The following is a 22,251-nucleotide window of genomic DNA, read 5'->3' on the forward strand; positions in this document are numbered from 1 at the left end:
AAGGCTTTAATTTGTAGGACGTTTTATGACAGTTATTTGTCATTCTACTTTATTTCACATTTGGATGCCAATTTCATGCGAATACGTTTTATGTGTCAATACACATGCATTCTATGCATTAAGACAAGGCTGAAGGTATTACCCACTGAGAGGCTTTATCTTATCAAGCATTGATTGTGATGCAAATGTAACTTAGCATGTATGGACAGCTGGATGTGTTTTGGTAAACAGATATCTGAAATTATATTGCTCCTGATATTTTGTATGTATTCTTTGAAATTTTTTTAAAATTACATTTGTTTTGCTTCAGACACTACTACTTTACTGGCTTGTATGACACCAAGATAAAGCATGTTAGTTGTTGACAGTGAAATATCTTCATATTGTTCATGCTATACGGCGTAATTGAGCGTATAAAATGGGCTGCAATGAGTTATATATAATTCAAACCTAAATTTTGTTTGGATGAAATAAGATACTGATTCTGAAGTACTATAGTGTTGTGTAAAGTCATCAATCAAATTGACTGCAACTTGCAGGGGCTGAAACAGGAAGTATGACAAGTTCTGGATGGCCTCTGTGCAGTGTACATCATGGAGAAGTGGTAATCTGGACCACAGTTATTGTTGCTGAAAAATAATGAATAAAGATGTTGACAGCTGTGGCATTCTATGCCACAGCTTGTGGCTGTTACCACGGCAACCATCCATTAACCTGCAACTTGTTCCTGTCCCAAGAGTAGGCAGAACATCAGCATTCCTGACTTCTCTGGTGCTTAACGGAACTGCAGCTCACTCTCCTTAGGGCTTAATTAGCCAATTTGGGAGCTGAAAAATGCTGATCATGACCGGTGAAAGAGGTAGAACCCTATCGCAATATTACACAGTGCCCACACAACACTCCCCATTTAATCACAACATTATTGAAACATGAAGTACTATACATACAGGAGATAGTGAAAGGGAGGAGAAAAACAGGTCAAAAGAAGTGGACATTGAGGAGAAAGAATAGAATTGAAATGGTAAATGATAAATTTAAATGAAATGAAAAAGATAAATGATTTAATTGCAATTCCTCCTCACAAAGCTTTAGCAGTAGCGGTAGAGCAATGTTTCATTTGGGGGAGCTTTCAGGGGACAGTGGTAATGTGTAACATTAAATGACGAGCCAATAAAAGTTATAGCAAAACGATTCATTCAAACGTTCATACAAACCTTTTGTCTGTACTGTCTTGTTTATTGTCTGTCACAGAGGTGGGGGGCTCAAGTTAGATTGGAGTTGCCAATTTTAGGATCTGGGTCTTCCTTGGCTAAATCTTATGACAGACTCGACGGATGGGCCATAAACCTGGCAACCCTGCCAACAGCCTGCCAGGGAGACCAGGGCTGAGCCACTTCACTCAGCGAGTACCACGGAACGGATGGGAACGCCAACAATTACATTTAGATTCGTGGATGAGCTTTTTGATGAAACAAAGACAAGACAAGAGCAACATGCAAGGTTTGCAACTCAAAGATAAAAGAAACAACATCGACGAGGTCTATGTTCATCTGTCAGATGCAGGCAAGCTAGCTACAGTATGTTAGCTTCACAGTTCATCTCCCCAATATATCTGATCAAACATTAACTAAACTTCATTTCAGTCATGGATTTAACTGAGAAGACAATGGAGTGATCGGCAATATGGACTATAGCAACCATTAAAAACTGTGGTTGTGATTTTTGCTGCACATCCGCCATATTGGATATGGCACGTCCGCCCGTAAACTAGTGAACTTCATAACGCCACAAGCTACAAAGTGTACACAGTTAATGCCTCTCGTTCACCTATTTACATAAGCACCAATATATTTAGGACACAGACTCACACCAAAAACAGCTTGTGTAGCTGTAAAATGTGATGATTACATATTTATTCCCATAGTACAGTCCAATATTTATCGCAATAACCGTGTTAGATACATTGGTAGTTGTAAACAGTAATGCAAATGTTAGAAAAATAATTATAATAATGGTAATCATGATTTGTTCTCTTCCCACAGTCACTTGTGACTTGCTTGAAGCTTATGACTTGAGACTTCCAGTACTTGCGACTTGCATCTATGTGACTTTCTCACACCTTTGCCTTTTCAGTGAACGTACTGAATGGAATAACTTCATCAACTGATTCATTTCTTCGCTCAGTTGAGCTCAGCCGCGAGCTTGTCCCAGGGACTCCCCACAAATGTTTCTGTTTAGCAAGCGTTAAATGATAACAACCTTTTGATAAAGATTAAGAAAGATTAAGAAGATTCAACAAAATGGTCACACCGAAAATCTTGAATCCTATTGACTTCTTATCGATAAGAAGTTGGCCAGAAATTGAAGCATTTTCACCGGTTTTAAAGATTCATAACTTTCTCAATATTTATCACAGGAAAATAAGACGCATCACTGGAATCCTCTTTTAAGGTCCCATATTTTGGCTATTTAGACCTCCATAGAGTGACTCTCTAACATGGACTTAGTATAAAAGTGTCAATTTCATTTCAAAAAATGCCTTGGTTTTGTGATACGAGTGTCCAGAAAAGGCCCCTCTGAGAGCTACTTCAGTTTGATCCAGTTTTGTATCTGCGTTGGCCATATTTGGCTAAGACCGCCTCCTTTCCTCTGATTGGTTATTTCCATGAAGAAGACCCACTTGTGAGAGCACACGTGATTGTTATTTTGACAGTGCTGACTTGGGAGCGGACAGGAAGGCGGAGCTCTTCGCAAGTGATGAAGATAAGCTCGAGAAATTCGAATGACCTGATTTCAGCCCTGTCTATAAACATCCACATTCTGTCTACATGTGACTCGTGTCATTATTGCACTGTAAATGAATTAGGAAGATGTATTTAGAGTTTAATATAAAGCCCTGAATGAGACTAATTGTGCATGATTCATGTTGTGCATGATTCATGAATGATTCCATTCTATGAGAAGTTTCAAATGAATATCTTTGCTTAGGGATATATACTCATTGAATATTTTATTAGTGACTGTACATCAAGACAACTTCATATGTCTCTGGGTATACAGAAGCTGCACAATCTAATGAGATCCAATAAAAGAGCTACAATGGAACCTTCAAAGTATAATGCCATATCGCTTCCATGGAACTGTTTTTTTTTAACACATTTGTACATTGTACATGTAATGTAAAGTACTTGTTGCAGTCACAGACGGTTGCCTCAAGGGTCCCTTAACTGTAGTCAGGATGCAGACAAGGATCTCTTCAACTATTAGCAATGGACAATTTGTTATTGCCCGCACTGAAATTTAAATTATGATCCTCAGTTCCAAAAGCCTATGTCTTCACAAACTAAGATACTGCGCCCTCTCTTGGGATTAATAAGTATATGCCTGTCTGCTTAAAAAAAAAATCTAAAGAAAAAGCAAAGATAATTCTTCGGATTGATGATTTGTACAATTTTGAGCAAAGCCCTCTTTGCTGGTCTTAACACTATCAGGAGCACTGATAAAGATTTACAACCTAAAGTATAATATTTGTTCCATGATACTGTCTCAATTATTCCCAACTACTATTCTCATCATTTCATAGCCTTTTTCTTGGTTGCAACGCTTACAGTAGCTGCATGGCCGGCCCGCCCAGTAGGCGCAATAGGCGAATGCTAAGGGCGCCATGATATCAGGGGGTGCCACACAATTGGGGGAAAATGCACCGTTAATATACGCGCCACATTGACAAGGTGAAGATGTGTAAGTTGGATTTTTTTGTCTAATCATATTTATAGAATGTGTTTTGTTTAGTATTAATGTATCTGTAGTTGTAGTCTGTAGTTCTGAGTTACGTTAAGTTGGCTAAGTACCCACTGAAGACCGAGGAAGCAAATGCACAGCCTGCTACTGTGGAAACTGTACGTATCTTGTGGTAGATCTTCTTAGACGGAGCACCTGTACCTAATGTGCTGGTCGATAATTGTCGTGAAAAGAAAGCGATTTGCAGTGCATGTCAAACATTTTACCCGTAAATGTTCATGTCTGTTCATGTGCATGTATCAATATTGTGAAGTGTGATGGTAGGCCTATATAGGAGCTGTTGGATGTATCCCACATTCTGTCAACACCAGTCCAGAGGGCACAGCAGCTGGTTGAGAGGCAACAGAAAAAAAGATGTAATGAGAGTGTAGTGAATAAGCTCCTACTGACAACAGGATGTCATTAAATGTCATCAGCATAGTTATATAGAGGCTAGTTTAAAGAGTATCCACTAAATCATTTAAAAACTGGCAACCTTGAGCTCAGTTGTTTAATTGACTGCAGATATAAAAACACTCCAGGCACGCATCAAACGTTCTGTATTTAAACACATTGAAGTCGCCTGACCCAATCCACCAGGAAGTAGGAAAATCATTAGTTTTAATGGCTGCCTGTATACAAGAAATCAAATTAGCTTGATACAGTGACAGAGCAGGCTCCGGAGATGACAGGCCTACGGGAAACAGGATCGGTGATTGCAGTCAGCAGACAGGAGGTGGGCGGTTAGACGAGAGAAGACGAGAGAAAGTGAAAATCGAGGCAGGCTCGGGAGTGGCAGTTGTACGCACTCATATCTCGTACATGCAGAGCAGGACTTGGCCCCTTCTGTCATTTTCAGCACAACCCTCTATCTAATTAAAAACATGAATACATTACAATATCCTGAACACACAGAATGCATGCTGCAGTTGCTAACATGAGCTCATTAGCTCTCAGAAGGGTCAGTCTGAAGCACAACCCATCAAAAATAACAAACGTCAGAGTCTTTATTGTAGTACTGACATGGGTCCAGTCATCACCGTTTATTCTTGTTCCACCCTGAGAATGTCGGCAGCATTGTTCGGCCCTATTTACCAACGTTAAGCCTGGAGCAGACGCAAGCAAACCAAACAAGGGGACGTATTGTAAGAACAGTGGTATTTTATATGGGCACCGACCACTTGGGCTACATACCAGGAACACTACAGTACTATCTCATACAGTCTCTCAAATATGCTTATTTCAATTCTAATTTAACTTCCTGCTATATTGTTATAAATGACACAGCCAATTTATATAATTGGTGATTCGTTCTAAAACTTGTATTTATGTAAAAGATGCCGCAATGTAGCTCAACAGCTATATACCGTGTATATTTCTCCTGGCCACATCAAATCACCCTGGCCACTTATTGTCACGCCAAATTCATTGGGCTCAATCAAACACAGAGGCCAAAGATCAAATTGGCACTGGCCAAACTAGGGGTTGAAAAGGAAGTCAGACAGACACGTACTTGAGAACTTTGCCGTATATAAGTTTATGTGTACAATACATTCATGTCATAGGATTTAAATATACACATTTGAATATATTTTATAAAGTATATTATACTTGGAAAAAAAAGCATCATCCACTTTCCTCATAAGAGCAGTCAGTGTTTGTTTTATAAAGCAGATTTTCTGCTTTCCAATAAGAAGGATTGTTGTCGTGATTGAGTGCTGCAAGAACTAAGCCAACACCAACCTGGACCTTTTGTACGAACGCGAAGCAAACTCGGCCCTTCTGCATAAAGAGAGTGGGTAGTAGTTGTGGATGGTTCAAGCGAGCAAACCCTACATTTTGTGTAGCGCTTATTTACAATTATTGTTTTATGTTATGCCCTCTCTCTCTCCCCTCCCCTCTCTCTTTCAGCACCTTCGTCAAGCCGCACACCTGTCTCCAATCAGCCCTCATCGCCACCTACATATAAGCCTGCCTGTTCCTGGAAATCCTCGCCAAAGTATTGCAGTTACTTCCAGCGGTACCACGGCCCATTTAGCTCATGTAAGCCACTCTATTCCTTGTTCCCTTTTTGACTCCTGTGTCTCTCAGTGTTTACCCCTGTGTTCCTGATCCACATCATTCCTCGCCACTGCCTGCCACCCGTCCACGCCACTGGCTACCAACCCACCTAGGACCACCTCCATTACCTTTCCTAAATAAACTGTTCATTATAATCTATCTGCCGCCGCTGGCTCTTGGGTCCAGCACCTCTCCATACGTGAAAGCTATCTTGATTGAGAAAGACCTAATGGTGCTGTTTAGCAAAATGTCACTGGGATGCTGGAATACATAACTGCACAAAAGCCTACTGTCATAATACACTTGATGAGCTGATCTCTTGCATGTCAGAGATTCATTTCACCATGAAGAGCAAGCACATTTGTGTGCAGACTGATTTCCATGACAGAAAAATTCATCAAAATCTCCAACAATCCACATACTGTACCATGTAAACAAAAGCTTTTCTTACCACCACATTTAATCAGCTTAAGTATAAGTTGTCTATGGAGAGAAAGAGAGGCTGACTGTTTTAGCCAGACTTGAGTGATGAGCATTGGAAATACCTTTTATTGTCTCTGCAGTTGTAGCCAGTGAATTAAAAAAATAATAATACACTGTGGATGCTTTCCTCAGCAAAGTTATCCAATTCTGTCTCTACATTCTGAATTTCAAATATAGCTAAATACACATTGCAGGGTTTTACCACAGACACAATAAATCCAGCTGATGCCAAAGATACAATATCACAAAGTGTTTTACTGTGGGCATTAAACATGTGCTAAACAGAAGAAACTCGTAAGGTATAACCTACCAATTCATTTACATTATTTCATCAGCTGTTTGCATTTACACTGTACTTTCTCATTAACCAAATGTTTTTCCCCCATTAACTACGGGAAGATTCATCGGGAAAAAGGAACACTACAAATTATCCATGACATTGTTCTGATAGTTATGGATGAAAAGAAGTGGAAAGAAATAACTAGCAACAAAATAAAAATACAGTGGACCCCAGTGTTGGGGATAGGGACCACGCCTGACCGCGAATAGTGAAAATCCGTAAATAGTTGGGGTCACTCACAAACTGATTAGAGTTGCCTATTTTAATAGTTTAACCCATAAATATACCACAAACTATGATCCCAAAAACACTCGGGGAGAGGCTCAGCAAACATACTGTGCACAGTAATTGGCCATGAAAAAAAAAATCTAACTTGCAATTGCAAATAGGTGGGACGTTTCACAAATAACAGGGAAAAGGTTCCAAATAGAAAAATCCACAAAAAAAGGGAATTCGTAAATGCAGAACCGCAAATATGCAGGGGTCCACCGTCATCATATTGGTCTGGATGTGGTGTGTTAGCAGTCACACTCTCAAGTTTATCAGCCAATCGCTTGATTTATTATTTCCTCCAACGTATTGGCTCATCATCGATCTACAGTATATGTGCCCCCATCAAGCTATTTCAGCACAACAGCCTGCTTTTATTAGCAATGACGGAAATAACCCACCACAACATCTATTATTAAGTGGAGCACAGAGCCAAGCTCTTACAGTTGTTGGACCTCGAGTACCGCTACGGGCTACTTCCCTCCTCGGAGGTCAATGAGCATAATAAAGTAACTACAGTACAGCATTACTGTTGATTAGTGTGTGAGGTGCATCTCATTAGCAGTATCTCATATGAATTAATTCATAGATGAGTGATAGAGTGAGAATATGTGTTGATAAATGAAATTGGAGAATGAGACAGATAGATGGATAGATGGAGAGACAAACAGATAAAAGGCAGGACAAAATATAGCTCAATATGCATCTTTTGAAGATGTCATTCTTGCTATTATCCTCAAAGCTGCATTGCTAAACACCAGAGAAAAACATACTTTATTGTGTCATGTTTCCAACATTTAGCTGCTTTTCTACTCATCAAGTATAGAGGCCACTGTCGTTAATTTGTTTACAGTAAATACAACAAGTACTATTAACCCTGAATAATGAACATAAGGTTTTGACATGCTGACTGACAATACATTTATAATTGTATCAAAAAGTCTTATTCATCCACGCAGGTACAAAAAAAAATGGGCAGTTGAATTCACCATTAAAATGTGAATGATGGGGCTTACTAAGCCGTTCTCTGTGTTTCTGAAAGGTAATATTAAGGGCTCTTTTTCATAAATGGCAGATCTTCGGCGGAGCGTTAAAAACTAGCGTACCTTCGTGCAAGTGCAAGGCTCGCTGTACTTGTTTGCCAATTTGGCAGACTGGTCTGCGACAAGCTGGGAGTACCAGCTTTTTTAATCATCCCACTGGCCGGTACACATCTGTGGGGAGTCAGACCAGCACATTCTGTACTTAATAAGGGCACCCGCTAATATTGTCTGTTGCCACAGCAGCCACATGCCGTGACAATGCTCTTATGAATGAATATGAATAAAGTATGATGGTATTTGCAAAAACTAAATGCCCAAAATGCCTCATTAATTACACTGAGAGGACACACACTATAAATGGCAGCTGCACGCTATGAAGGAATTATCCCACACTTGGATGAACATGAGATAAGACGCATGTGTGCATACTGTAAGTGCACACAAACACACAAACACTCCCACCTTCTGATGTGATGTAGAGCCTGTCTCACACCAGTGGAGTGTGAAGTTAGGTGAGCCATGGTGGCTCAGTATAGCTGCACATTCTGCAGAGCGGGCAGGAGGAAAACAACATTAAATGAGTGTTTATTGATTGTTTTCCCTCTTTTTGGGATCACTCTGATTCCACTTGCACATACACAGAAAACACATGAGCATAGACGAAATGCACAGAACACATCACACATGTGACATTCATGTAGTTCAAAACAAAGAGTTTGCTAATTGCAAACCTGTCCAATTATTTCTCCTGCATTGTGTCAGCTGCTGAGGCTGTTTGAGCAGCAAACATCTTCTAATATACAATCGTGTACTACCCATTCTCTCTCAAACGGTTTCCTACACATCCATGGCAACACATGTGACCTATATTCTACCCAGCAAAAAAAATAGACAGGGAAAGGGAGTGAGAAAGAGGGCGGTGAAGTCTTGAAGAAGAAATGTGAAGCAAACAAAATGAAATTATCGATAAACTCAGGTACAGCAATCTGTTCTGGAAAGAAAATTGTCAGAGCAAGAAGAAGTCAGAAGGAGGAGAGAATTCTCATGGAGAGTTACCTCTCTCCTGGCACACAGTTCTTCACCCCATGTCCTTCCTCTTTCGGATTTCTGTAAGAGTATATGACCCTTGTCTGTTTTCACCGCAGCGCAGACAGAAGGAAAGGGGAGGGAGCAGGCCAAAGCGACATGGGTGGGAAATGGGTGGAGGTGTTGGCAGGGGTTATGGATGGTGGAGAAAGGAAAGTGAAAGAAAACATAGACTCCGGGTCCTCGATCGGTGGATACACACCCAGAGCTATTATTTGATCATTTGGACGAACACTTGCAATTTAACCAGCACCACTTTTTGAGGATTTATAGTAGCCTTTGAAAAAGTATTGGCCCCCTTTTCAAAATCTTATATTTTTGCATAGCTTCCCCGCTTTAATGTTTAAGATCATCAAATAAATGTACATATCAGACAAATAGAAACTTAAAACACTGTTTTTAAATGGTGATTTCATTTATGAAGGAAAAAAAGCTATTTAAAAACCGAATAACTGGTGGGGCCATCCTCAGCAGCAACAACTGAAATTAAGCATTTCCTATAACTGGCAATGAGTCTTTCACATCTCTGTGGAGATATTTTGGCCCACTATTCCTTGAAGAATTGTTTGAATGTATCAAAGATGGGGGATTTTCGAGCATGAATGGCCTTTTTAAGGTCATACCGCTGCATTTCAATCGGATTCAAGTCTGGACTTTGACTAGGCCACTCCAAAACCTTCATTTTGTTTTTTTCAAGCCATTCAGAAGTTGACTTGCTGGTGTGTTTAGGATTGTTATCCTGCTGCAGAAGCCAAATGCACATCAGGTTGAGGTCACAAACTGATGGCTGAACATTCTCCTTCGGGATTTTCTGTTCAAGAGCAGAATTCATGGTTTCATTAATCACAGCAAGTTCTCCAGGTCCTGACGCAGAAAGCAGCCCAAGACCATCACACTACCACCACCATTTTTGACTGTTGGTATGATGTACTTTTTCTGAAATGCTGTGCTACATTTATTTATGCTGTGCTACATTTATTTACATGTAACGAGAAACACACCTTCCAAAAAGATCAACTTTCATCTCATCAGTCCATGTAATATTCTCCCAAAGGTCTTGGGAATCATTCAGATGTTTTTTTTTTGTTTGTTTGTTTTTTGCAAAAGACAAGGCTGTATGTTCTTTTTAGTCAGCAGTGGCTTTCACCTAGGAACTCTGCCATAGATGCTATTTTTGCTCAGTCTCTTCCTTTTGTGTCACCTTGAGGCAAGGGAGGCCTGTAGTTCCTTAGAAGTTGTATTGAGTTCCTTTGTGGCCTTCTGGATGAGTCATTGCTGTTCTCATGGGGTAATTTTTGGTAGGCCGGCCACTCCTGGGAAGCTTCACCAATGTTCCATGTTTTCTCACTGTGAGGATAATGGCTCTCCCTATGGTTCACTGGAATCCTAAAGCGTTCAAAATGGCTTTTGTAACACTTTCCAGACTGATAGATGGAAATTAATTTATTTCTTGACTGTTCTGGGATTGAGCATCTGCCTCACACCTCTGAGGACCGGGGTTCAATTCCCGGCCCGGCCTGTGTGGAGTTTGCATGTTCTCCCCGTGCCTGGGTGGGTTTTCTCCGGGCACTCCGGTTTCCTCCCACATCCCAAAAAAACACATGCATGGTAGGTTAATTGAAGACTCTAAATTGCCCGTAGGTATGAATGTGAGTGTGAATGGTTGTTTGTTTATATGTGCCCTGCGATTGGCTGGCATCCGGTTCAGGGTGTACCCTGCTCTTCCTGCTCGAAGATAGGCTCCAGCACTCTCGCGACCCTTGTCAGGATAAGCGTTGTTGTAGTTGTTCATATTAGGTCATATTAGGTTTATTGTAGTGTCCTGCGACTGACTGGCGACCAGTTCAGGGTGTAGTCCGTCTTTCGCCTGAAGTCAGCTGGGATAGGCTCCAGCGTCCCCCGACCCTAACCAGGATAAGCGGTGTTGAAAATTGATGGATGGAGGTTTACTGTATATCCAAATTAGCCTTGCAAATCAGCACTGTAGCATGAAAAAATGTTTTTCCAGGAGCAATAAACAACAATTTTTACACCAATGGATTTCATAAAAAACACCCCAAACAACTGTTATTTGACATATTTGGCACACTCATTTTTAAACGTGGCATAATAAACAGTACAAAAAGTAAGGATATTTGTGTTTAATAGATTGTGTCTTTGTTGCAACAATGCTTCTTGGCAAAGAATCTAATACCATCAGAAAGCCTGTTAATTACCTTTACAAATTGTGCCAGATTTGTAAGGAACATGCATTTGTGGTATGAGCAGGAGAGCTGAGTATGTGTGTTGAACCCATTAAAAATTTGGATGCCAGTGCCAAACAGGTTCCTTGGCTGTTGCCATTGAGTCTTTGTTTTTTTTTTGTTTTTTTTTTAGCTTCTGGTACCACCAGGATGACCATGATTGCTGCTACAATTGTCATTAAGTATCTGCTCCAAGAATTGGAATGCCACATTTTACTGATCCGGATAACACCCCTGTGATAGGGGAACTTTGAGCTTGTGTAACGCAAAACCAAGTTATGGCATTGGAGTGAGCCCTAGTACCATCTCCAAGCTGAAGGCTAAGATCAGTATAATAGAGACAGGCCACCAAGTAGAGACTAGAGCACCGTTTCTTCAGCCTGTCAACACTTAGGTACCATAGGCTGTCTTCTAAAGATTTTCAGACAAGGTTTATAGGAGGATAGGGCCAATGCCCAGACAATCCGGAACAGACTGCATGCATCCGGTCTCGTAGGGCTGCAAGGTGATGACTGCCCTTCACCGTCATATGCACTTGAATCCGAACATGTAGAGGAACGTTATGTTCAGCAGAGTCCAGATCTTTTGGTGCAGACAGTGTGATGGTGTTGGGTAGCATGTCCCTTACTGGAAACAAACATTCACACTTATATTTGCACCTATGGATGAATTTAGAGTCTTTAATTAACCTAAAATGCATGTTTTTGAAATGTGGGAAGAAGAAGCTGTAGAAAACTTATCCCACGGGGAGAACATGCAAACTTTTAATAGGGGGGCCCAAGAGTCGCACCAAGAACATTTTGACTGTGAAGCAGACATGCTAACTACTACCTCACCGCGCTGCCCAACATGAATGTAAATATTATAAAGTCATAATCAGTATGAATAGATTCATCTGTTATAGTGTAAGTATGATGTCAAGGCCAGGGCCCTCATTTATCAAAGAGTGGGTAGAACAGGTTCTAGATTTGTTGGTACGACTGACATTTAGTACAGTGTGTACGTACAAAAACAATCCATATTTATCAAACGTACAGTTGTCTGATGTGCGGACAACAATAACTAATGTGTGTTGATATATCCCACCTGTTCTAAACAGCCATGCTTGAGCACGTCCAGCCTTATTTGCATGAAGAAATGCCTCCAATTGACCATATATGCTAGCAACAATTCCTTTAAGAATGCGGGGGATTGACAAGAGGGTTGACAAAATTAATATCTCCGTGAGACACACATGAATTTATCTGAGAAGTGGAAATGTAACCCATCTGTAATTTTATTTCATGGGTTACAGAAAAAATACTCTTTGGAACAATTAATACAGGGGTCACCAACAATAGGAAAAAATGACGTGGGGCCGTGGGAGAATTTAACTGCTGCTGTTAATTCTATCGATCAGAGAAAAGACAAGTTTCAGAAATAAAAATAAATTGTTTGAAATCAAACTCGATGTCAAAAACATATTACAGCACACAGACGAGAATTATCATTAACTGGGGGAGAACAAGCAATTATGGATATCCGTATTGCAAGCATTATTGGCAACATTGTAAATTGTCATTGTACGTGTAACCAGCCATCCTCAACCTCAGCTCCCAATGCGCACATCCACTCAACTACTCTGTAGGATGAATGAATGAATGAATGAATGAATTGTGCATTCCTCCAAACGATATGGATTGCAGATTACATGTGCATTGATTAAATCAAATCCTTTCCTTTTCACGTAGCTGAATTCCTCGTTCTACCACAAGGTTTTGTGTGTACGCATGGTCAGAGCTGCGCGTAATTTCACGCACATCCCCACATATAAATCCAAATTGACAAATCCCATTCTTGGCATGGAAATGTCCATATGCACACTTTATGCATACTTCTGGCCATACGCATACTTGATAAATGAGGGTCTAAGCCTTGAATGGTGTAGTTGTGTTCATTGTATTATTTGTGTTTATATTACAAGGCGTTGGGTCTTGATTATTTTGTCCATGAAGTGTATATGTAAGTGTGTAGACATGAGTGTGTAAAGTTGTCACAGCAAGATTAGGTTTTCCTCGAGAGCAAATAACCTCAGGAGAGATATGACTATGTTCATTCATGCCTCATTCGTGTGTGTGAGTGTGTGTTAATATCAACCACCATGTACCAGTCTAATTACAGTATACATATCTCGAGGACTTTCAGACAGCCATTGCTTCATTGACACAAATCTACACATGAACAATTTGTCTAAGAGGTATCAGTGGCTCTCAAAGATAGTATCTCAATTGTAATGACTAAGCTCCCTAGATGTCTGTGTTCAGCTCAAGAACAGAAAAAGTCTAATGCTTAAACCTTGGCCCAGATGGTTCTTAAGAGTAAATGAGGTAAATAATTAATAGCCTTTAAATAAGCTAACTGCCCAGCTAATGGCTATCATTTATCTCTCTCCTGCATGATCCCAAAAAGAAAAGTATTGCTTATTTCAAGCTTGACGAATGTGAAGATCACATTTTAAAAGCAAATCTTAAAGCAGGAAGTAAGCATGAAGCTTCTATAAAATACAGGGTAGAGTGTGCATAGAAATATGGAGTACATTAAATATTTATCTGTTCATTTGGCATTTAAAGCAGGGGCTTGACCAGAGTCGGGATCTTTTAGATTTTCAGAGTACAATGATCCAAATAGACTCAAGTGGCGTGATGACCCGGAAAGTACACAAGTTAAATTAATAACTCTGTAACAGTGTCAACAAATCTGAGCATTAATATCTCTAAAAGAGCAGATATTTTATTTTGATACAGCTCTCTGGATCTCATTAGATTGTGACACTTCCACTGACTGTTTGTGGTGCAGAACATAACCATATAAATGAAGAGCACAACTCCATAACTCTGTATTTGTAATAAGCTTATTTTAAAATCCTTTCATACATTAAGCTTATGCTTGTATTGTATTTGACAAATTAACCAATCATGTGGACTAGGCATTTTTTGTGGCTAAATCCTGGTCGCACATGCAACATGCATAAAATCATCTCGCTCTCTTTGATGTAACGCAGCCAACTGAAAGAGGGTGTAATGTGGCCCAGGGGGTTGAAGCGTCTCGCTTTTCGATCACATGAACTGTCTGGTGTCAGGAGGGATCAGATCCTATCTCAAAGCCCTGGGACTTTTGGAGTCACACTTCTGTTGCCTCTTTCACAACATTTTGACATCACAGGTTCAAGTCTATTGGGATAATATTAAAATTTTTAATTGGCACAGGATCCACAGTGGCGGATAGGTGGTCGACTGTTAAGCCCATCTGCCTCACAGTTCTAAGGAGCCGGCTTCAAATCTGGCGTCCCCTGTGTGGAGTTTGCGTGTTCTCCCCGTGCCTGGGTGGGTTTTCTCCAGGTACTCCGGTTTCCTCCAACATCCCCAAAACATGCATGGTTGGTTAATTGAAAACTAAATTGCCTGTAGTTGTGAATGTGAGTATGAATGGTGGTTTGTTTATATGTGCTTTGCGATTGGCCCGACGACCAGTTCAGGGTGTACCCCGCCTCTCGCCTGGAGTCAGCTGGGATAGGCTCCAGCACACCCGTGACTCTAGTGAGGATAAGCGGAACGGAAAACGAATGGATGGATGGAGGATCCACAGCAGTGCAGACATCTGTCATTGACAGTTTGCACGGACTTGTCACCTAGAGGACAGAGTAAATTGCCAGAAATGTCAGTTTTCTTTGAATTACAGTGCATTTTTGCAATTAAATAATTGAGAAAAAAATCCCTCCAACTATTCAACTGATGTAAGGTGCCTCAAGTGCAAATTCCAGCTCCATACACGTGTGAGGTGTTTGGCCATCTAATAAGAGTCAGCATGGGAAAAATAAGAAAGCACATGACTGGGGGGAGGGGTGGGGCGGTGGGGGCAGCTTAAAACACAGTCTGGAGCAATGCATGCTTGCAGGTGGCTTGGTTCCTCTCCTTCGAACCCTCGGCACAAGACGAAGTAACCACCCGGTGGTTGGCAGTTATTGCAAGAATTACAGTAATGCGTAGTATGTGTGGTTTATGCTCAGTCAAATGCCTGAGGCGAAAACCTTCGTGGCAAGACCCATTTGGACCCGTCACTCTGAAATTTAACTTCAGCATTCCTGTATATCAGCAGTCTCCCTGCACCAGCTTTGGCAACACCACGCCTTAAAATATACAAATAGCAACAAGGTAGTGTTATTGAAAACCTGACACCCCATGGTTTGATGTGGATATGTCTTAATATGACTAAGTGGAAAAATAAAAATTTTTGTTGACTGCACAGCTCATCAGGATGTACAGTTAAGGATGGGAGCAATACAAAATCAATTCTGCCAAATAAAGCATTTGTAATATGCTGAATGAAATTTTGATTAAAGGCACTTACACACTGCACTTGTTTTTCACAGTGCCCACCGTAGGGTAGAGCGTAAGACCGCGCAGGGACGACGGCAGCCCAGCACCAGTTTGTTCATATTTGGCACTGGTAGCTAAGCGACCAAACAGGAAGTAGCCTGGTGCCTTTTTCTCCTGGTTTAGATGTAAAGTAGGGCGCAGCTCGGCAATATGTATTTCTCCCTGTTACAACTGAAAGCTCTGGCTTTGCTTACAGTACAGAGGATGAGGAGATATGATACAAGTGAAGCACAAGTGACTAGGCTATAATTTATTTTCAACCAACATTTTTATTGTTCAAAAATGCTACTGTCACACTTCTACCACTTTCAACCAACCTGGTACATCCAAAGTGTGGCGATCTCCCTCCGTACAGTAACTGTGCATTTTTCATCACGTCAGGGTACATCATCTGTCTGCTTCAGGGACACCACATTATTTATTTGATTCCTTCATTCAATCCCGGTCCTAGTCTGAATGGTGCCCTGTGCGAGACCGCCCCTTAAAAAAAGGGGAACATTATTGCAATGGTAAGATATGAGCTGTGGAGGTACATGGCTGTGCATCATCTTCAGAGGCAGATGCGCCATAATATTTGAGGTGTACTCCTGATGTTGCATACAAATACAATATATGATATCAAACATGCATGGATTGAGCATCTGCATTAACATGTTGTTATGTGTTATTAATCAACTATTAATCCAGGAATAGTATCAATAAACAGTAAAACAGGGGGCCAATTTAAATGCACATGGAGTACTTTTGCTGTTAAAAAAAAAAAAAATGTCTTGCTGTCAGCACTCTAAAATCACTACGCCAATATTTCTCCTATTGGATGCACCGAGGTGTCGTAACAGTGCGCTCCCACTCGACTTAAACATTTTTCAAAGCTGACAAGGCAGCCTCGTGCGTCGCCAGCCTCTGCAGCAAGGCAGGCTGAATGGTTACGTTGATGGTGCCCTGCGCTGTGCCATGTGAAAAGCTCTGAATGGCAATTGGTCACTGCAGGCAAAGATCATTCAATGTTGTTAGTTTTAAAACACTGACTGTTGCAGTTTACAGTAAGTTCGGAAATGTAGATCTTTGTATTTGCATGCCCCAACTCTAAGTGGGTGGAAGTGTGAACAAACACAAAATGTGTTTCTCCTGGCAAATCTAAAAGTTCACAAACACCATTATTTCAGAGAATGAGAGAGAGAGAATCATGAATATTCTAACATTTTGCAACTCATAGAGCCAATAATTCTGATTCTTTAAATAGCGAGAGGATACTCAGGTTCAGTATTTGCTATTACTATATATGATTGTGAAATCTGGACATTTGAGTGAAATATACATACAGTATATAATACATGAAATCAGTGACTTGTTAGAATAAAAGTCCCCATGTGTTCAACTTCATAAAAAGTAACATGATAGACAGTACACACAAAATACTGTATCTGAAGGAACTCAATTACATTATATACAGTATTTTTTATTTGTCATTTATTTTATTTTTTATCTGTTGTTGTTGTTGTTCCCATCTGGTCAAAATGCCATTACTGTAAATTACTGACTGTGGAATAAAAAACATGCAGAGACATACAAAGCTGTATGACAGTGTTAAAATAGTTCCCCAGTCATCATTCTTAATTTCCCCTTCTTATAGTTTGTTCTGCATTTCTTCTAGGCTGCTTATACATGCACACTTTCAACAAAAATAATTTTGCTTGTTGAGTTTTGGCATGTACAAGCATTACCAACTATCCTTTTTATACATTTAGAATGGTAGACGTGTGTCCCACAAGCGGTAAGTCAGATACCAGATACTGTAGGTTATGAATTTAATCAACTATTTACTGTTTGACTGAGCAATAGATCGAAATTGCACAAACCAGCAAGAACGCTCTCCTGGAAAATACCCACTTGAAAAAAGTCAAAAAAAAATTCAAAGAACTGTTGCCACTTGATAATACAGTGAAAGCATTACCTTGAGTGCTTAATGAAAACCAGCTATTTCAGGTGTACAAAAATACTCATTGGGCTGCCTGGTAATTTTTACAAGTATCCACCACTAAGACGGTTTTAGAATGGAAAAACAAAGAGTTAAACTAAGACCAGGATTTTCCATTGGGCAAGTGTTTTGTGTGTCTGTCGGGGCCACGGCTGGCAGTCATCCTGAGGAAGGCCAGTTGCTGATAAGGCCTTTGCTCAGGGAAAAGACTGTTTATACATTGAAAATGACACTGCCTGAACTGAACACACAATACACTTCACTGCTCAGCTGGAAATGACCTGAACCTTTGTGAATGCATGCATGTGCGTGTGAGTCAGGGGCAACCAAAGGTAACGTTCACACCAACTAGAGCCTTGCAAGGAAATAAGCATTCTTCACATGCATGTAGTGGAATGAGAGTTGACACTAAAAATGAGAAATTGCTGGTGCGGTATATTTACTTGGTATTTAACCATAGTGGCATGTTGTGTACCTGTACAATGTTGTGTAAAAAGTATTTGATCCCATCCTGATTTCTGATGTTAGAAACTGGGAACAGTGATGAACCTTCCCAGGAGTTGTCGGCCAACCAAAGTGTGCAAGAACGACTCATCAAGGAAGTCACAGAAGAACCCAGAATAACATCCCTAGAATTGCAGGCCTCATTGGCCTATTCAACCATAGAAAGACATTGGGCAAAAATGGCTTACATGGGAGTGTTCCAAAGTGAAAACCACTGCTGACTAGGTATGGGCAGATATCACATTCTGACGATATGGTAACCGTGAGCAAAAATATTGTGGTTCCACGGTATTGTAATTACAGCTGTAAAATACATTATTTGTAAATGCTTGGCTAAATAACTTTTTGTTTTCATTGAATGCATTCCAGAGATAAATTAGTAAACAAAATAAGAAAAGAAACAATTGATTTTGTTTTCTAAATGAAATCAAAATGTCGTACAATTATTTCTCAGAAAATGAGTAGCTACTTCTCTGCTATTCTCTCACTTTGTGAAGCACCATCAGGTCCATCTGGGGCAGGTCCAGCAAAATAAGAAATAAGTGAATGGTTAATTAGTTCGGAATGGTTCATCATCAAAACAGCTTTATATTATCTAAATAATTAACAAATACTACACTGACTGAATGATCTTCTGCTGTAATGATGTCCTTAGTCCAAACTGTGCATGTGCAGGCTTAAAGAGAATAAAATGCACCTAATCACGGCTTGGGACAACAGAAGAGAGTGCACATAAAAGGCTGTATTGTATATTAACTCGGTTCCTGCAGCAATCCTCCTCCGTATGCCCATCTTGTTTTGCATTCAGCCCTGTCCAGATGTTTTCCTTCATGTATCGTTGAAATATATCACAGTTCTCTGGTTTCTCAAGCCCTTTCTTCTTTCTACACCAGTCAAGAACATTTACTAAACGAAAACATACTGCCGTTTGTACAAAGTTGCATTTAGTGGCATGGTAAGCAAACATTAGCTTGACATAGTAACTGGTGAATTTTGGATTGTAAACTATCATTTTTGCTCTTTCGAACTGTTTACAGTAGCAATGATGTTTGTTCACCTTGCACAACTCTGGTTATTTTTTCAACTAGAGGCTTTGGGCTATTGTGTGGTTAGAAATAAACACAACAACAGGAACATGAAGAATGTTTTTTTCCTGGTCTTTCGAGCTGTGTGTGTTTGTTCTAATTATTATTAGTGATATTAGAGCCAAGCTTGAAGCCTGTGTCTTGCACCGTCACAGGTCAGCTAAGTTCAATCATACAGGAAGAAACTGTCTGTGGGAGGGAGCAGGACAAATACACAATAAAGCTTTTGCTCAGCCATGCTGACGCTCCCACCTTTTGACCTAAGCATATGCATATTATTATCTATTATTATCATATTATGATATATAATCCATCCATCCAGCCATCCATTTTCTGAGCCGCTTCTCCTCACTAGGGTCACGGGTGTGCTGGAGCCTATCCCAGCTGTCATTGGGCAGGAGGCAGGGTACACCCTGAACTCATTGCCAGCCAATCGCAGGGCACATACAAACAAACAACCATTCGCACTCACAGTCACACCTACGGGCAATTTAGAGTCTTCAATGAATGCATGTTTTTGGGATGTGGGAGGAAACCGGAGTGCCCGGAGAAAACCCACGCAGGCACGGAGAGAACATGCAAACTCCACACAGGCGGGGCCGGGCATTGAACCCGGGTCCTCAGAACTGTGAGGCTGACGCTCTAACCAGTCGCCCACCGTGCCGCATGATATATAATATTTTTCTTTTTTAATATAAATAATATATATTCAATATATGAGCAGAAAGTACATTTTCGCATGGCACATACAGTTTGTCCCAGTGGTGCTGCCGTAGAAGGTCCGTATGACGGTTAGAGACGTGTGCAATTAAGGTTGCAACACGTGTCTCCGTCTCATGCTGTTATACACCCAACAACCAGTTTGCTTCCGTGTTCCTGCAGAAGCACTGCAATGTCCTGGCTATACTCTATGATGTGATTTTGCATTTGCATTAGCTTATCGCAAATGCAATCAATTGTTTAGGCCTAGTTCTTTCTCTATTAAAGAGACTGCAGACCAAGTTGTCTGCAGTACATTTATGGTAATCTTGAGCCTTGCTAATCTAATCTGCCCACAGCCTTCAGAATCCGTTGTATTGACTGATGTAATTTAAACTATATGTCACACCGTGGTGAGGTTCGTCCTGTCTTGGGTTTTTGTCTGAGAATCTAATCACCTCAAAGCCTCCTTTCCAGCCAAGGGGGTCAAGTTGGTGAAGTCACTCCCGGCTTCCGATCACTCGCCCTGTTCTCTCACGCCCGTCAAGGTAACTCACCACACCACCACCACTAACCTTAGACGCTCATCGACTCAGGAGCTGATGAGAGTCTGCACTGGCAGTTGGCAGCTAAATTGGTACTAAAATCTAAACCACACTTTAGGCCCATCCAAGCGAGAGCACTCAATGGCAAGGAACTCTTCACCATAACCCACACCACTGAACCCCTCGAATTGTGCATTCAGAGTCATAAAGAACTTCCACCACATAGACGATACGACTGTGCCATAGACATGATTCCTGGCTCCACCATCCCTAAGGGCCACCTGTACTCAGTCTACGGTCCGGAGAGAGTAGCCATGACAAAGTACATAGAGAACTCTCTGAAGGCGGGACTTATTCGCCCCTCTTCATCAGCTCCCGGAGCAGGGTTTTTCTTCGTGGCCAAGAAGGACGGGACCTTAAGGCCATGCATAGACTATTGTGCCCTTAATGATATCACTAATAAAAACCGTTACCCCCTGCCCCTTGTGTCATCGGTTTTTGACCAACTCCAGCAGGCGAAGGCCTTTACTCAACTAGATCTCTGTAAGGCTTACCATCTGGTCCGAATCATGGAGGGGGACGAATGGAAGATGGGGTTTAACACCCCTGACGGCCACTATAAATACTTAGTCGTGCCTTTCGGGCTCACCAATGCACCTGCGGTCTTCCAGGCCATGATCAATGATGTGTTAAGTGACTTCTTAGATAATTTTTTTGTATGTTTATCTGGATGATATTCTCATCTACTCTCCTGACCTCGCCACGCGTAGTTTTACAATGATGACTAGAGCACAAACTCTATGTCAAGGCTGAGAAAAGCGAGTTTCACGACAATACCATCTCCTTCCTGGGCTTCATAGAAGCCCCTGGAAGAGTGCACATGGACCCCACTAAAGTTAGCGCTGTGGCTGAATGGCCTACACCTGACACCCGTAAGAAGGTTCAGTAGTTCCTCGGATTTGCTAACTTTTACAGACGGTTTCAGCGCAAGAGCGGCTCCTCTGCATGCACTCACATCCTCGAAGGTGCCATTCTTCTGGTCACCGGAGGCGAAGGCTGCCTTCCAAGGCCTCAAGACCCACTTCCCCACAAGGCCAATCCTCATGATGCCGGATCCTCAGCAGAAATTTGTGGTGGAGGTGGATGCATCCAACAACACCATCGGGGCAGTTTTCTCCCAGCGGTCGGAGCAGGACGGGAAGATGCACCCCTGCCCCTTCCTATCACGGCGACTGACCAGGACGGAGCGGAACTACGATGTCAGCGACCGTGAGCTGCTGGTGGTCAAGGCGGCCCTGGAGGAGTGGAGACACTGGCTGGAGGGGTCAGAGCACCCGTTCATCGTCTGGACTGATCATAAGAACCTTGAATACGTACGCAAGGCCAAGAGACTCAATTCTCAAGCCCGACGCCCTGTCACAACTCTACGACCCAAAGCCTCTTGCAAAAGAACCAGAGCCAATCCTTTCACTGACCTGTGTGGTTGGCTTGGCAGATAGAAACAAAGGTTAAGTAAGCTAATGGGGAGGCGCCGGCACCTAGTGGGTTCCCCACGAATCGATTATTATGTTTTTGTCATATAATTAGATAAATATTGATTCTAAGCTGCTCAAAAATTATGTACGTGGCAAATTTGTGTCCTGTTATATTGCATTTTTGTATACTATTAATGGTTTCTATAATTGTGATAATATAGTGGTGGAACTGCAAGTCGGCTCA

At 41.2% G+C, this 22,251-nt stretch overlaps 1 protein-coding gene across 4 annotated transcripts in view; it reads right to left on the minus strand.

Annotated features, from left to right (window-relative positions):
- Positions 1–22,251, minus strand: part of kank4 (KN motif and ankyrin repeat domains 4) — an 86,444-nt gene that overhangs the window by 18,521 nt on the left and 45,672 nt on the right. The window contains exon 1 of one of the 4 annotated variants that reach the window (XM_061684373.1): positions 9,034–9,082. The exons of the other annotated variants lie outside the window; for them this stretch is intronic. The gene's annotated coding sequence lies outside the window, so the exon portion shown is untranslated. Of the gene's footprint in view, positions 1–9,033; positions 9,083–22,251 lie in introns of those variants that run through there. 4 annotated transcript variants of the gene reach the window in all.

The sequence above is a fragment of the Phycodurus eques genome, chromosome 8 (assembly GCF_024500275.1).
Source record: "Phycodurus eques isolate BA_2022a chromosome 8, UOR_Pequ_1.1, whole genome shotgun sequence".
Classification (NCBI taxonomy): domain Eukaryota; kingdom Metazoa; phylum Chordata; class Actinopteri; order Syngnathiformes; family Syngnathidae; genus Phycodurus; species Phycodurus eques.